The 17,795-nt window shown below is 38.3% G+C and overlaps 1 protein-coding gene and 1 pseudogene across 1 annotated transcript in view; both read right to left on the bottom strand.

Annotated features, from left to right (window-relative positions):
- Window positions 1-17,795, bottom strand: part of COLEC12 (collectin subfamily member 12) — a 194,240-nt gene that overhangs the window by 120,958 nt on the left and 55,487 nt on the right. The window lies entirely within an intron of this gene.
- On the bottom strand, window positions 453-14,104 carry LOC147575529 (RNA-binding protein PNO1 pseudogene; annotated as a pseudogene).

The raw sequence follows: 17,795 nt of genomic DNA, 5'->3' as shown, positions 1-17,795 counted from the left end.
AGCAATAAGAAAAAAAAATGCAGAAAATAATTGTGAAAAATTCTGAAATGGATCAGAATGATTAATGGGTGTTATCAGCAGAAAACTAGGCATTGTGTGGTGCAGCCTTCCAGGTACCTGATTGTAACAATCTACTGATTATCTCATTAATGAGCGAATTAAATAAATCCTTGACACGTGTTCATTTGATATCTGAGAGTCATCATTTACCCTTTTTTTTTTTTTTTTCTTAAATTTTTTTTTCAACCTTTATTTATTTTTGGGACAGAGAGAGACAGAGCATGAACGGGGGAGGGGCAGAGAGAGAGGGAGACACAGAATCGGAAACAGGCTCCAGGCTCCGAGCCATCAGCCCAGAGCCCGACGCGGGGCTCGAACTCACGGACCGCGAGATCGTGACCTGGCTGAAGTCGGACGCTTAACCGACTGCGCCACCCAGGCGCCCCGAAAATCCTCATTTAAAAACTGGTAAAGAAGCAAGAATTGCAGGTCATCCAGTACACATAGGTGGAAGCGTTCTATATCTTGTCCCCATGAGCAGAACTGTCCTGGGTGATCCCCACAAGGCTGAGCCCTTTGGAAGCCTCTTCAGTGGATCTCTGGGGGTAACTCAGGGATGCAGCCCTCTTGGAAGAAAAGTGAAACTCTATGGCTGGGACTAACAAGACTGAGGCTTATCTATGTAATTACTAATCTCTAGAGGAAAAAGATCTTTTCTTATTCATCTTTGTGTCTGCCCAGTGATTGACACAGCTCATAACTAATCGTCAAATGTTTACTGAATATAACTGAAGATAAGCCCATAGCTAGTTAAATAATTAATACAATGAACATTTATTAGACATCTACCACATGCTTGGTATTATCCCAAATGAAGGAGATGCCAAGCCCACCGTACCACGTTCATGTGGGACATGCTCCCTGGATTCCACTCTCCTCTCTGGCTGTCTTTGGGAGATATTATTTTCTCCTTTCAAAGTTGTCTTTGGTGTTAAACTATTGTCTTTTAAAAGTGCACAATTCTACATGAACTGTTATCTGCCCTCACGGAGGGCCTACTTAATGACATTTTCCTGGGTCACCTGGGTGGCTCAGTTGGTTAAGCATCCGACTCTTGGTTTCAGCTCAAGTCATAATCTCACGGTTCATGAGTTTGAGCCCTGCATGGGTCTCCGTGCGATGACAGTGCAGAGCCTGCTTGGGCTTCTCTCTCTACCCCTTTCCCACTCATGCACATACTCTCTCTCTCTCAAAACAAATTAAAAACTTAAAAGAATAAAAAGTAATGACATTTTCCCAACAAATGCTGACTGAATGTTTGCCATGGGTTATGCCATGTTCTGTGTGCCGGATTAAAATGGAGAAAGTCTTTCTTCCCACAGAGTTTATGTTCATTTTAAGGTGAGACAATGGTGGGAGGAAACAGATGAAGCTAAAAGAAAACTTTTTAAAAGGCATCCAAATTATAAAGAGAGAAGTAAAATTGTCTCTATTTGCAGATGAAATGATACCATACATAGAAAACCCTTGGGGTGCCTGGGTGACTCAGTCGTTTAAGCGTCCGACTTCAGCTCAGGTCGTGATCTCATCACGTTCACGAGTTTGAGCCCTGCGTCAGGCTCTGTGCTGACAGCTCAGAGCTTGGAGCCTGCTTCAGATTCTGTGTCTCCCTCTCTCTCTGCCCCTTCCCTGCTTGTGCTCTCTGTCTCAAAAATAAATAAACATTTAAAAAAATTTTTTAAAAAGGAAAATCCTAAAGACCACACCAAAAAATGGTTTGACTAGTCAACAAATTTAGTAGTTGCAGGATACAAAATCAATATACAAAATCAATATACAAAAATCAGTTGCATTTCTATATATTAACAATGAACTATCAGAAAAAAAATTAAGAAAAAAGTCCCATTTAAAATTGCATCAAAAAGAATAAAACAACCTGGGAATAAATCTAACCAAGGAGGTGAAAGACCTGTACACTGAAAACTGTAAGACATTTATGGAAAACTGAAGATGACACAAATAAATGGAAAGATATTTTGTGTTCATGGACTGAAAGAATATTGTTAAAATATCCATACTACCCAAAGCAATCTACAGAGTCCCTGCAAATTCCCATCAAAGTTCCAATGGCATTTTCACAGAAACAAAGCAAACAATACTAAAATGTGTATGGAACCACAAAAGCCCGCTTGTCAAAGCAATCATCAGAAAGAACAAAGCTGGAGGCATCAGGCTCCCTGATTTCAAACTATGTCATGAAGTCATGGTGATCAAAATGTATAGTATTGGCATAAAAACATCCACACTGATCAGTGGAATAGATTAGAGGGCCTAGAAATAGGCCCACAATGATATGATCAATTAATTTACGACAAAGGAGCCAAGAATATACAATGGGAGAAGAATAGCCTCTTCAATAAATGGCCTTGGGAAAACTGACAGTCACATGCAAAAGAATGAAACTGAACCCCTATCTTAGACCATATACAAAGTCAACTCAAATTGGATTAAAGACTTGCACATAAGACCTGAAGCCATAAAACCCCTAGGAGAAAACACAGGGTATAAGCTCCTTGACATTGGTCTTAGCAATGATTTCCTGGATTTGACACTGAAAGCAAAGGCAGAAAAACAAAAATGAATACGTAGGACTACTTCAAACTAAAAAGCTTCTACAAGGCAAAGGAAATCACCAACAAAATAAAAAGGTAACTATGGAATGAAAGAAAATATTTTTAATTGGGTTATTTGGGTGTTTTGCTATTGAGTTGGATGAGTCCCTTGTGTATTTTGGATATTAGTCCTTTACTGGATGTGTGGTTTGCAAACTTATATTATACTAGGAAACCTTAAAAAATTGTTAGAAATCTTGTCTTGAGTTTCAAAACTAAAATAAAATAAATAACCTAAGCAATAAAAACTCACTTTTTATATCTCTTCAGATCAAGTTAAATGATGGCAAAGAAGGTTGATTTTCATATGATTCTGTGGTAGTTCCATTTTCAGAGAATACAGAAATCTGATCTTTTTGTTAAAAATAATTAAAAATAATTGGTTACTTCAAGTTACTCATTGAATAACTCCAAGTGGTCAGAACAGATGCCATGGATTGCTCAGCAATCTATTATCATGGCTAAAAAAAATGATTGATTAGAAATTATATCCAATTGATACATACAGACACATGTCTGTGGGAGCTCATTTAAAAGGAATTAAATAATGTATTATTCCCCTAATGAATCAGCATTGCATTTAATTAGGTAACTAAACACTGTATCTTTTTTTTTTAGACCTAAATTAAAAATTATAAGCCAATATAATTTGGGAGAATAATAATTAAGACACCACACTATATATAATGGCTTTCCATTAAGATTTCATTAACTTAATGTTTTTCTCCCTTTGGATTAAATTACATCAGGCCAAAATGAACTTGCCCTAGGGCAAATTTTCTAAGGAATGAATGTAACATTTACTAGGAAAGACAAACACAGTAAAAGAATTTTTTTTTTAGATATTTTTTAGCCAGATGGAAGGCTTTACTTTAAAAATGTAAAAGGTCATAAAAGCCCCCTTTTGGGGGGCAATCATAATTTTTTTAATAGGCCAAAGTGAATATTCTTAACATACAAATGTGACTTTTAATTCTTTAAAATGCAGTGGGGAGTAAGTTTTCCTTAACAGTAAGAAGGAAAATCCCTCTGAGATTATGAAGCCATAGAATTTGAGACTAAAATTTGCTCACATCAAGATGCTGTTAGTTAGCCATCTGCTTCATGTATGTGTTTTCTTAATGAAAGCATTTTGTCTCCCCACTAGTAAGAATGCAGATTTCAAAGTATTTACACTATTGTTAGAATCATGTGTGCCACACGAGACAACCTCTATACATGGCAGATTTGATAAACAACGCAAACTATTTTCTTATGCAATTCATTACCAACACAAGCTAGCAGAGAATATGCACCAGAGTGAAAGGGAAGGTAGGACTGTGTGATGGTAGAGGTCAATTCGAATGTCTGATTTAGGCCAATGTGAATAATGAAATCTTAGTGAACAACCAAATAGGGAGAGAAGCTCTACAATCTATGAGTGATTTCCCATCACCTTATCTATTGCATCTAGCACTCTTTACTTGCTAATCCTTATTGCCCTTATTTTCTTTAGTGAGATGATTCTTTTAATTATACTCCATAGACAAGAAATGTTTATCAATTTGTAAAAGTTACACATTTATAAATAAATTTATGAATTCATAAAGGACTGTTTAAACAATGTTTTCCTCCAATAAGAGAATTATTAACTATGCATATCTTTTCTTTAAAATGAAGTGATAAATTATAAATAATGTATAAGTATAATAACGGTACTAAATTTAGATATGGAAATTACCCTCAAAGCTGCTGGGTGTGAATAATCAAACCTTTTCTTTCTATTTATGCTTCTGGCTGAGAACGAAACAAGTGATGGAGACTTAAAGAAATGGAAAAATCCTTCACACGGTTTCTCGTGACCATGAGTGGAGGGCAAAGTCTTTTTCTCTAGAGTCCAAAGACAAGATAAAATGTCTGTAATTTGGAATCAGAATGGATCTGCTGCTCCACTAACCATGGCTTGAGTATTGCCATAAACCTCTGATGGAGGAGTCCCCAGTATGAGTTTGCAAATGGCAGTTCTTGCCATCTTGATATTTTGTAAAGAGCCAAGGATGTGAACCTTCACATCAGCCAAAATTATCCTTGTCCATGTCACACTCTCTGTGGTGAATTTGGGTGGTTCCTCCTTTGCCAGTGATTCTTCCTATTGCCCCACACAGGTGGTCTCCCTTTAGGGTCATCACATCTGTAATTTCAAAAGACTCTAGGAAAAGGTCACCCAACCTAATGAGGGCAAGTATGTCCTCCACCTGAAACCCAAGAGAAAGGCTTTCACAAAATCAGCTGCTTTTGTCAAAATACTAACGTCCTTGGTTTCTTTACAAGTCCTGATTCCACATTCCTGAATTTCAAGGTAAAGCGTATCTGAAGTCGCAAATGTTCTACAATAGGAGTAAATCTCTGCATCCGTTCTCATTTAATGGCATGTATCTGTTAGCTGGGACTGGAATTTTCCTTGTTTCTTCTTTCCCACCTAGGAATCCACGGCCGGAGAGGGGTGGGAAACTGGGCCTCCCTGCGGCCGGACCTCTGCCTGCCTTGTCCATGCGGCTGCTGTTTCCCTGGGGCCCTGGGCCATCCTGGCAGGTGACCTGGGTGAAGCTGTCCTCAGCCCTGGGGCTCTGTGCCTCCATCCTCGGAAGAATTTTTCCAGTCCCAACTTGTGCTTCTGGCTTGAATGCGTGTGCGCTGCCCTTATTGCCCCTATTTTAATTCATAGCTCTTATCACTGCCTGGCATCACAGGTTTATTGTTTATTAGTTTATTTCCTGTCTCTCTCAGTAGAATGTAAACTGTCTCAGGGCTGGGTTCTGGTTTGCTCACTGCTGCATCCCCAGCTCCCGGAACAGGACCTGGCACATGGAAGTTATCAATAAATAAATCCTTTGGAGAACTACAGACTCTGTACCTAGATAACTTTGCTTATTAATTACCCCTATTTTAAAAACTTTTATTTTTCCAGAGCTCTTTCCTAACTGCCTAATTACTTACTAGTGAATAAATTACTTATAGTGCATTTGAAAGATAATGTTCCCTTTCACTTACATGTTACATTTGAAGCTTACAGTGAATTAAAAATCTCTAAGGTTTTATTTGTACAACAAAACTGCTAAGAATGAGAATAAATGGGCTAAGCTCAATTTATTAATCCAACTGAGTATATAAAAAGTAGAAATTTAAATTCTTTAATTTAAATTTAAAATTTCTTTAAATTAAAAAAATTTTTAAATAGTCGACTTTAAATTATTTTCAACCTACCTTCATATCACCACAAAAAACAATTACCGTACAGACACAAGTCCACCTGAAGATCTGAATATTCTAGGGGCACCTGGGTGGCTTAGTTGGTTAAACATCCGACTTCAGCTCAGGTCATGATCTCACAGTTCATGAGTTCAAGCCTTGCATCAGGCTCGTGCTGACAGCTCGGAGCCTGGAGCCTGCTTCAGATTCTCTCTCTCTCTCTCTCTCTCTGCCCCTCCCCTCCTTGTGTTCTCTTTCTCAAAATAATAATAAACATTAAAAAAAAAAGAACTGAATATTCTAAAAAAGGGAAAACTTTTACTGTAAAGTCATCATCATGTGAAAGAATATTTTTAGGACCCAAAATGGAGAACAAGTAATAAAACTAGTTTTCCCAGGGGTGCCTGGGTGGCTCAGTTGGTTAAGGGTCTGACTCTTACTTTTGGCTCAGGTCATGATCTCAGGGTTGTGAGGTAGAGAAGCCCCAACATGGGCTCTGTGCTGAGCATGGAGCCTGCTTGGGATTCTCTCTCTCCTCTGCCCCTCCTCCTCCCCTGCTCCTGTGTACTCTCTCCCTCTGTCTTCCTCTCTCTCAAAAAAAAACAAAAAAAAAAAAAAACCCAACCAAACCAAAACAAACAAACACTAGTTTTCCTGACAAGTGTTTTGCTAACCAAAAGGACCAAAATTTTTAAAATACAGAATGATCCCCTGATGGTACCCTTCATCATCTTTCCATGTAAACGGTTGTCCACTTTGTATTTGAGTGGCAACATATAGGAACCATGATCACATCATGTGGCCTCTTACAGCTGGTCAATACATTTTATTTTGACAGGCTTACTATGTAGGATTTGCATTCAGCGCTTCGTTCTCTGCATCTTGTCTTATACTGAAGATTCTTCAGGACGAGAATCATGCCTTATTCACGTTTATTTCTTGAGGCACTTTGGAGAGTGCCTTGTACACACTTCGTGTTCAATAAAATCTTAATTGAATGAATGAGTGACCCATGGAATGTGGAGGAGGAAGGAGAGAATAAAGGACCATTGAGGTGTCTAGCTTGGGTAAATTGAGGAAAGTGGGAACTCATGAGGAGGAGTCTACTGGGAGCAAGCTAATGAGTTTGACTTTGGATGTGTTGAGTTTGAAGTGCTATTGTATCTCTGGGTTGGGGTATCCAGTGAGTAATTGGAAAAACTGGGCCACAGCTCAGGAAAAGTACCAGAGCGCCTTCTCTCACATTCATTGGTTCTTGGTTCCTTCCGACGTACAGAGGGTTATGCTAGAAAAACAGCAGCAACAGTAGTAGTAGTGATGATGATGATACATGCTAACACTTAATGAACCATTGCCATGTACCAGGCATTATGCTAAGAGTTTATACACATTGATTTTATCTAACTGTTACAGAAACCCAATGAGGTAGTTCTGGTATTATCTAGGGAGGTTGAATAGCTTGTCTGTTATCACAAGCCTATACCTTAATTATTTTACAAAAATCCAAACAAACCCAAGAAACCTTGAAGAGTATATAAGGAGAGTACTGCCATCTTGAACTCTACATATCTTTTCTATTTGCTCCTCTACACGCAGGTCTGGAACTGTTTCCACAATGAACCTGGGCTTGATTATGGTCATTCACTAACCTCATTAATTTATTAATTAATTTACTGACAAGTATTTATTCAGTTCCACATACTATGTTAAGTGCTTACACCTACATTAAAACAAGTACTAAAATAATGTTATCACTAACAATAAAAATAAAAGATATAACAGTAAAAGAAGCAACAGACGACATAGACATTCCTACTGCAAAAGGAACCTGGGTGTCCAAGAATTCACACTCAGCTCAGCTACTGCTAATCTGACTAGGAAACCTCATTTAGCTTGGCTGCGGCTGACTCCTTATATAGAAGCTAAGGGGGAGTTCTGCTGTATTGCCAGTGTGAAGATACAAATTGTTTCCGAACCATTTGATATATTAGAAAACAATTTGAGCATAACATGAATTTCACTTTGTTGCTAATGCGAAATTTCTTCTGTGACAAACACTAAGTGAATGCAGAAAACGTCATCCAGCTGAATTGAGCCATGTGGGAATACACAAAATGCGCAGTGTGTGTGCGTACCTACCCCCACTCCCCCCCCCACACATATTTTAAACACCACCCAGCTACTTCGGTTCACTGTGTGTTGTGAGCCATTCCCATCCACATCTGGTGTTAGAACTTTCTATCTGATATCAGATAACCTTCCTTCCACCCTTTCACAAAACTCACAAGCTACAACCCTTTCAGTATCTACCTCCTCAAACAAACTTTTCAACATAAAGTGCCACATTTACCATAGTATTTACATGCTTCTTAACATGTGTTTCTTTAATGTGTATAAAACTGTGCTAATCTTTTTACAGAATCTTATCTTTTTTAAAAAACATATGTCACTGGTGAAGTCTTTGAGTGTTGTGCCCTGTGCCCCTTACCCTACGTTTCCCATTAGCCTGTGGTTTTTATCACATGATTTTGTATAGTGCAGTGGTTTTTAGGAAGGCAATATGCTGCATGATAGCAGAACTGACTGTACTCGGATCATGCTTAAATTTAACGTTCAGTTCTGCAAAACTTCACTATGTCATTCCTAGATTGAATGTTTACCTTTGATAGTCCTTCAAACAAATCTTAACATGCTGAATCACATCAACAGGAGGCTGAAAATAAAAAGAATTTAAGTATGAACTTGTTTTTCCCCCCATAAGGGAAAAAAGGACCAAGTCATACCATTTAAATGACCACACATTTGCTGTCCATTTTGCTACTCCCTCAGGAAAAGCACCTACTTCCTTGCATTTGAAAATTCAGCACTTTAGAAAGGCTGGCCCTTGGTTTCCTACACAATCAAGGATGCTTGGGGCTTCATTTAAGGTAGGACTGGTATGGGCCCAAGACACTTAATATAGTCAGAAGATTACTGGCGTGTGGCTGCCAGTTTTTTCTCTGAGACTCCTATGGCAACTGAACAGCTGGCTTCTTACAAGATTCTGGCATCCCGAGGAGGCCCTGAAGTCAAGTTATTGCTTAGCCCAGAAGCCGATCAGCTCTAGGAGTCACCACCTGTGGAAGACAACACAAGGTTTTAGAGGCCGGTCCTGATCATCACCTCCTAAATCTAGGTCTGCTCTGTTTCTTAAAAGGCTGGAGAAGAGATCTGCTGTGGCAGGTGGTAATCTTCTGAATATAATCATGGGAAAAAAGAGAAGAAAGAAGGAAGTTTAGGGGCGCCTGGGTGATTCAGTCGGTTGAGCGTCCAACTTCAGCTCAGGTCATGATCTCACAGTTTGTGGGTTCGAGCCCTGCATTGGGCTCTGTGCTGACAGCACACAGCCTGGAACCTGCTTCAGATTCTATGTCTCCCTCTCTCTCTGCTCCTCACCCGCTTGTGCTGTCTCTCTCTCTCCCTCTCAAAAATAAATAAACATTAAAAAAATTGTTTTAAAAAGAAGGAAGGTTAAGTACCCTGAGAGATTGTCCATAAAAATCAAACTCATATTCCAAGAGGGAGTCATTACACAATCATAGGATGCCATCTTATTACTACTAATACTATAACACTACTGAACTATTATCCATATATCATTAAGCCATTCTTACTGGTTGGGAAAAAGGAACAGGAATTATTAGAATACATGCTTTCCACTGATGATGTAAAACTGTGAAAGAACATGCCAACCACTGAAAACTGGTTCAAAGCATCATTTGAAAATGGAAGAAATAAGGGAAGATACCCAGTGCTTAAAACTGAAGATGTTTTAAAAATACATAAACTGATAATGGTTGATAATGACCCAGAGAGATAAATGTGATACATGGTATTTCCATGACAAATCTCCATAATTGGTGGTGACTTGCTTTCACAACCAACCTTGCACTAGGTTTCTATCACCCATGTTTCTATATTGTCTGAACAGCCACATCTAGCTTATTTTTCCTCCACAAGGCCTCTCCCGGCCACTCTTCCTCACTGTCCTGATCAGCTCAGGCTACCACCATCTCATGCCAAGTGGGATGCAATGGTTGTCAAACTCAAACCCCTATCTGAGGTACCTCCTCTCTTATCACTTCCCTACTCACACAGCCATCAAAATTATCTTCCCAAAATTCATATTTGAAGCTTACTTTCTCTTCTGCAATCACATAATGGCTACCTTTTCCTTACAGAAGTCTTTGGATGGGTTTTAGTGCAAACATCATCTCCACTGCACCCCACTGTTCTGGTCTAAACTATCTTTTCCTGCTTCATCTCCCATCCTGGCCATCCCTACATTCCCCAGTTGAGCCAAAACACTTGCATTCACAGAAGTGTCCTACATGGCCCCTGCTCCAGGCCAATGCTCAGCCTAGGTTGACTAGCAGCTTTCTGGTGTTATTTAGTACTTATTCCTGATACTGTAATTCTCTTCACTTACACTTCCCTAGCTGGATTGTGAATTTGTTAAAGATTTTAGCACCCAGCACACTCTCTTGCACATAATGAACACTATTAATATTCACTAAATGTAATTAGGCTGAACTTATAAAAGAGAAAGGATGAGAAACTAAATTCATAGAAATATATGGCTGACATATATCTGAAGTCTCTTTTTATACATAGCTTTTTCCTGAATATTCTGAGGTAGACAAAGCATTCAGAATTTTGCCTGCTCGATAAGAATCCTTCTGGATATCTAAAATCTGAATATTGCATTATACTGAATAGCCTCCTACACATAAGTTGAAGACACTTATTTGTTCTCAAAACACAACAAGTGCCCAAATATAATGACTATTATTTTGATGGGTTAGGCTAAAGAATTTCCTGGAACTTTGCACTCTTGTTTCTGATAACACACAACAGAAATCTGGACTGAAATCTGGACTCTTAATCTTCTGTTCACAGCAACTGTCCACAAAAGACTCTGATTGTGTTTCTGGCAGTCAGATATTCTTAATAACTGTTCACCTTTCCCCTCTGGTCTTCCATGTGTCTGTGTCATCTCTGGAGAGAATTTAAGTCAGAATCCGTGACTAATGTGCATAGTATGTCAGCCAGACTATTGCTACGAAATAAGCTCCAGCTAGCTAGCCATCAACTCTTTGTTGCTTCTTGGTCAAGTTACTAGACTGCATGAAAAAACACTACTTAGTGATTAAAATACTGCTCAAATAGGCCCTGCTCTGCCACAGGACTAACTAGACAAAGGGTTCTTTCTCAGCTAGAGATCTGTTTATTTTACAGGTAACAAAGGAAAAAAGAAAGGGTGGCTTTCAGGAATTTAGATGTGGGACTCTACGGTGTAAATGTAGTTTGGTACAGACATCTCATAGATCTCTTCTGTGTTCAACTGGGATTTTCAGGCCTTACTTCCAGTTTATCTGGGAGTCACCTGAATCAAAGGTCACAACCAGAGGTAGCCATCACAAGGAAGTATGTAGATTTCCTCTAAAGAGCCATAGAAGAGTTTTATGTTGTTCTTTGATGACCTTACATGTGTTCATCTTTCCTTCACAACCAGACTGCATGTTTCCTGAGGCCAGGTTCCATGTTTTATGTTTTGTTTGTATTCCTCACATGGCCGACAGAGTCGCCAGTGATGAAATATATAGCACAAGCTCATTAAATATCTTCAACTAATTGATTTTGCTATAGAAAGTAGCACACTACTTGTGTCTTTCAGAGATTTCTAGCTCATGACTAGAAATAACCACATATTTATATGATCCAGCAGCTTCTGAGGTGAAAAGCATTCCCTGAGTAGAATAAAATTGAAGATGGAGGGGGTGGGGGGCAGTGGAGGAAGGGAGTCAGCAGTCACTGAGGAGAAATTACAAAAATTACAGTAGGCTGTCTTGGCCCAAACCAGGGACTCTCTAACCAGGACTCCATATTTTCAGAGAACAGCTCCATTAAATATTGATGATTGGACTCTGAAAGCCCTAGAATTAAATTCCAATCCTGTTTTAATTTTATGGGCTATGCAACATAAAGACCGAGGAAGAACATCTGGGCCACTGGGCCACATGCACATGTTCACAGCTGGAAGAGATCATAGATGACCCAAGTTAAATTAGCTTCAGGGTGGCCACCTGCACCACATTTTTATTTCTCTCAAATTCTTTCCCCTGCCCATTTTGACCTGTCCCATGACTCTCCACTTAAACCGAATTTTTTTTAAAGTCTATTTCCGTAGTCTCTTTTCTCTCATACTCTCGAGTTGGTTTTCATTGCATTGGTGGTGTATATGCACACACATGGAATGAGGCACTTGCATCATTTGCTCAGTTGATAGCTGGTTGAGTTATCTTTCTTTAGTATATTCCTAAGTACAATTAGAAAGGACAGGAAATGACTCCAGGGCTAAAAGTTTTATTCTGATTTGGGTAAGTGGTTTGAGTCAACCCAGATGGTGATACTTCATGTCACAGCATGTGACTGAAAAGAAAAGTCTTTGGAGAAATAATAGGAATGACAAGAGCTTGCATTTACTGAGCCCTTACCAGATGCCAGGCACTTTCTCCTAAGCTCTTTTGCATCTATTAATTCACTTAATGGACTATTTGAGCTACAAAAATGGGTTTTAAAACAAGTCTCCAATATTTCTCTAGCAACTAATAAAATAGACTAAGGAAAGTAGAATTTAAAGCTTTGACCTGTCATCCCAAAGCACACATATTTCTGAAGAAATATAATTTTTAGAAATTTATAGTCTACGTACACATGGTACATGTATATAGTTGAGTATAATTCAGCTTTGAACTCTGGGATATATTTTGAGTTTAACTTTTAAAAAAATGATAAAAGGGGTAAGATGACATATGTGCTAGATTGTAAAGTAAAAGCAATATTCTTAAATGAATGTAAAAAAGAAATTAATTTGGCCATAGAGATACTGTTGGATCTAGAAAAGTAGACATGAGTGATTTCAGATGTTGTACTCAGAATGCCAGCATAAACCTTACTCTCTTACAACCTGGGCTGACAAATAAATTAATAACTTACTTTTCCTAACTCCTTTCTTCCAAGTTGATAGCTTAGCCTCAAATATAAAATTGTACTATATCATGGAGCTAAAATTCATTCTAAATTTTAATATACTCAATATTTCTGCCAACTATTATTTTTAAACACATTAAAATCTTAAGTGAACATACGTCATTTTATTTGCAATACTTTAAAAATTTACACATCAAGTTTAGCTGTGCTTTATAAAAAAAGAAGAGATACAATGCAAGATCAAAAACTCTCATTCCACAAAATCCCAAGCACCCCACATCTACGAACTTTCACTGAATCTCTCTGAATAGTCACAGAAAGAACAGAAGAAAGAACAGACTAGAAGTCTGGGGGCAAGGCCATAATTATGGGAAGTTAAAGAAGCAGCTGGCAGGAAAGAATAATAAATAAAGGAAGCAGGACTTATAATTTTGGATAGGAACTGGCTGTTCCTATTAACATGCCTCAGCTATCTGGGAAACTTTTTCCAGAATTAACTCAAACTTCTCTACCTTCCTCTGACAGTGCCCTTGCTCTGAGAAATCAAGGGCATCTCCTCATTCTTTGTAAATACTTCCACAATGGCACATTCTTCACTGTTTTATAATTATTTGTTTCCATGTCTGCCTTTTCCTCAAAACCATGAACTTAAAAAAGGGATTTTTTTTGTTTCCTTCATAGGCACTGTCCGTATGCCTATACCAACCAAAATAGTAGCTCATCTGAAGATGAGCTTAATAGTATTTGTTGCATAAATCAATGAATGAATGAATGAATGAATGAACAAGCAAATGGAAAGAGGTAATTAGGCTGGCAAGGGAGAGAAAACCTAGAACACAGAGAAGAATACCCTCACAGCCACAACAATTCAAATTTTCTGAACCTCATGGTTTCCAGAAGTATGAAGTTTTTTCATTTTTCCAACTTTCTCTCTCTCTACCTACCTACCTAACAATGTGTATCGAGATATAATTCACATACCATCTATTTGGAGAATAGCACATGCAGTAATAATAATTAGGAAATACTGCTAATACTTTACATTTAAATAGAGTTTTACATAAAAGCATTTTCAATATGTTAATGCACTGGATTCTCCCAACATTTCTTAAGCACCCGACTTCGGCTAAGGTCATGCTCTCTCAGTTCGTAAGTTCGAGCCCCACATCTGGCTCTGTATGTATGTGTGTGTGTGTATATGTATATATATATATATAGTATATGAAAAATATGTATTCTGTACATGCATATTCTCTTTCCAACTAATGCATGAACTCTCCAAGAACAAGTACTTCTCTAATATTTCCCATAGCACCTAAAACAACGTATGTACTTGAGTACTGAACTGACTTTTAAGTATCTTCAGATTGGAGTTAAATTATTGGTCAAAATCTCCAAATCTGGAAAAATGGATGCATTGATTTTTCATGGCTGAAAGAAACCACGGGTCAAACCTGGAAGAAACTCAGTTAGCTTGTATCTCACTTTAATGTCTTTCAGTTAGTAAAATAAAACCATTCCTTTTATTTAAATATCCTCTTGGGCCTTCTATTGAAATGGTGGTTAAGAGCAGTTGGCTCTGGAAGTGTGGCTGTCCTCAGGTTTTCATGGGAATGTGCATCTGTTGGCGAACCCTGAGGTACTCTTGGTTCCCAATATGTGCCTGTGTGCCCTTAATGGTGCTTAATGGTGCAGGGTGAGGGGAAGGGGAACCACTGGAAATGAATCATGGAGGCTGGAGCATAAGAATAAGGGTTAGATTATGATGGGAAAGAGAAAGCAAAGAAAGGAACATGCTCCAAACTTTTGTTCAAACATCCTTATCAGAAACGAAGTAATGAGAAAATGTCCTTCAGTATATTTATTTTATATATGTGTGTGTGTGCATATAGGCGTGTATATAGGTATACACACACACACACATATACACATATATATGTGTATATATATACACCCACTATGTTTGTCCATATTAAATAGTATTACAGTTTAAATGTCCTTTTCTTTTGTCAAATAAAAATCAACCACGTTCATACTGCACTTTGTAGATCACTGGTATAAAGTCTAGACTCCATAGCTAAGAGCTGGTCCAGTGCAAAGGCTACAGTGGGTGAAAATGCTGACATAATTGAAACAACATGCCATGTGCACAGCTAATAAAGCCATGCTCCCACTTCAGCTTCAACGGTCCTGCCAGAACACCCTCTGTGCAAAGAGCCTCAGGACTGCCCTGGCCCACACCCACTTCACCTCCAGCCATCCCACCAGGGCAGCCTCAGCACAGTGTACCCCAGGACCCCCAGCCCACACCAGCCATAGCCCCAACCAGCCAGCCAAATTCACCAAGTACACATGGTCTACATAAGGGACAACCATCCACAAGACCATTCCTTCAAGTTTAGAAGTAGCTGTTCAGCCTAAATCATAGAAACAAACACAGAAGGTCAGGTAAAAGGGGGAGACAGAGGAATATACTCCAAAATAAAGAGTAAGACAAAACCTCAGAAAAAGAACTAAATGAAACAGAGATAAGCAATACACCTGACAAAGAGTTTAAAGTAATGATTGTAAAGATGCTTAGCAGGCTGAGGCACTTAGGTGGCTCAGCCCAGCATCAGGCTCTATGCTGAATGTGGAGCCTGCTTAGGATTCTCTCTCCCTCCCTCTGCCCTTCTTGCCCCACTCATGTGCTCTCTCTCTCTTTCTAATATAAAAACTAATAATAATAAAAAAAGATGCTCATCAGGCTGGAGAGGAGAGTGGAAGAAATCAGTGAGAACTTCAGCAAAGAGATAGAAAATATAAAAAATATAATAACAAAGCCATGCAGATAGAACCCTGAGCCCATATTTACACTGCAGTGTAAACATAAAACATCAGAAGTAGCCTTGATATGAAATTAATTTATTTTTGAGACATGATATTCCCAGAAGTGGCTTATAGTTCTGACACTCTCAACTCTTTCTGAAGCAATATTTATATGTTTTGCTTCTTCGTGTTGTTTTGTTTTGTTTGGTAGAGGGGAAGCAGGAGATTGGATAGAACAGGGAAACATAAAGTTAAAATACAAGTACAGGTATGAAAAACAAGAAAACTATTTTTCTCCCATGTGAAAACAACTTAAAATTTTTTTTAATGTTTATTTACTTTTGAGAGAGAGAGGCAGGATGCAAGCAGGGGAGGGCAGAGGGAGAGGGAGACACAGAATCTGAAGCAGGCTCTAGGCTCTGAACTGTCTGCACAGAGCCTGACGTGGGGCTCGAACTCCCAAACCATGAGATCATGACCTGAGCCGAAGTCGGACGCTTAACTGACTAAGCCAACCAGGCACCCCTGGAAATAACTTTTATTTTAAAAATTATATATCTCTATATAAATGAGATATACATATGATATTTCCATATTGCCTTAAAGCAAGAAATTTAGCATTGTCAGGAACAATATCCTGAAAGCATCTCACCAGGTCCCATACTCACAATAAATGCAATTCTCCAAGCTGCCTGCAAGATCTGACAGAAGGGAACATGTACAACACTTTTCGGGATCTAGGCAAATACTTACTCCTTGATTTGTTATGTTTTGTTTTTATTTTGCCCATTTAAGCTACTTTTACTCATTAAGATACTTTTTTTTTTTTTTTTTACATATGACTTTAAAACAGAAGTCAACTCTGACTTGTTGCCCTCTTCTTACGACATTCACAGTTTGTTTCTTCCAGTTGGAAATGTTTTTCCCACGTGATGTTTGCACTCTGAGGGGAACATATAATAAAGTAATCAAACCTGACCGGGACAACAATTTTCATATGGAGAACAGAATGCCAGGGAAAAAGTGCCAGATCATACAGCAACATGCACTTGTTCTTTCAATGTGGCACAAAGTATGCATCAGCAGATTCCAGCTAGTGTGGATTTCAGAGCACCTGGGGAAAAACCTTATTGGTCTCTCCTAAGTTAAAGCTACATTTCTCAGCCTTGCTCCTTTTAGTGGTAGATGTTGCCTATGTTGTATGTCAGCTCTTACTCATTTCAATGCCAATTATTCATATCTGTGAAAGTTCTAATAGGGATGGACTGACATTTAACTTTTTTTTTTTAATAGAAGAGCTTTGTTGAGATATAGTCACATACCATATAATTCACTCATTTCAAGTGTTCAATTCAAGGGTTTTTAGTATAGCTGTGCAACCATCACAATAAGCAATTTGAGAACATTTTCATCACCCCAGAAAGAAACCAAATACCCATTAGCATCCTCCAGCTCCTGCCCCACCCCACCCCATCCCTAACAACCACTCTACTTTCTGTTGCTATAGATTTTCCTGTTCTGACACTTCACATGCAAAGAATCATTTTGTGTATGATTTCTTTTGTTAACATAATATGATCAAGGTTCATCTATGCTGAAGCATGTACCAGTACTTCCTTTTTATAACTGAATAATATTCCATTTTATGGATTATACTACATTTTATTTATCTATTCATCAGTTAATAACACTTGGGTTGTTTCTCCTTTTTGGCTATTATGAATAATGCTACTATACGCATTTGTGTGCAAATTTTAGGTGGACATGTTTTCATTTCATATCTAGGGGCTGAATGGCTGAGCCATATAAAAACTCTATGTCCAATCTTTTGAGAAACTACCAGACACTTACCTTCTTGTTGATGTAAACAAGTTTTGTAAACAAAATCAAATGTGAAATGCAAAAAGAAAAAAAGGAATATTCTGCCCCTTTTCTAAAATAATTTCCAAACCTTTCAACATTTCAGGACTATTTGCATAAAATTTTTACTATGTTACTGGCAAATTATCGTCTTCTTAGAGCAATTTCAGTTGATATTAATGTATATTGCAACAT

The sequence above is a fragment of the Puma concolor genome, chromosome D3, assembly GCF_028749965.1.
Source record: "Puma concolor isolate L17-30 chromosome D3, mPumCon1.1.hap2, whole genome shotgun sequence".
NCBI lineage: Eukaryota > Metazoa > Chordata > Mammalia > Carnivora > Felidae > Puma > Puma concolor.
The sequence above is the reverse complement of the archived record's forward strand: the minus strand, read 5'-3'. Positions and strand labels throughout refer to the sequence as shown.